The following is a 591-nucleotide window of genomic DNA, read 5'->3' on the forward strand; positions in this document are numbered from 1 at the left end:
GAAATGAGTTTAATGGGAGACTTAAATTACTTTCTAGGCTTTAGAATTAAGCAACTTGAGGAAGGTACATTTCTTAATCAATCTAAATATGTTAAGGACACCCTCAAAAAATATGAAATGGACAATGCTAAACCTGTTAGTACACCAATGAGTTCCTCAGTTCAGTTGGATAAGGACCCTAAGGGAAAATCTGTTGATCAAAAGAAATTTAGAGGGATTATTGGATCATTACTTTACTTGACTGCTAGCCTACCAGATATCATGTTTAGTGTTTGCTTGTGTGCTAGATTTCAATCTTATCCAAAAGAATCACATTTGATAGCAGTGAAAAGGATTTTAAGATACTTACTATGAACTCAGAACTTAGGAATTTGGTATCCAAAGTTTAGCTCTTCATTTGAAATTATTGGTTATTCAGACTCTGATTTTGTAGGCTGTAGAGTTGATAGGAAAAGTACTTCTGGAATATGTCAAATCATTGGAAATTCATTAGTTTCATGGTCTAATAGAAAACAAAATTCAATGGCCCTATCTACTGCAGAAGCAGAATACATTGCACTAGGAAGTTGTGTGGCACAAGTACTTTGGTTA

Source organism: Dendrobium catenatum, unplaced genomic scaffold, assembly GCF_001605985.2.
Source record: "Dendrobium catenatum unplaced genomic scaffold, ASM160598v2 original_scaffold_159283, whole genome shotgun sequence".
Classification (NCBI taxonomy): Eukaryota; Viridiplantae; Streptophyta; class Magnoliopsida; order Asparagales; family Orchidaceae; genus Dendrobium; species Dendrobium catenatum.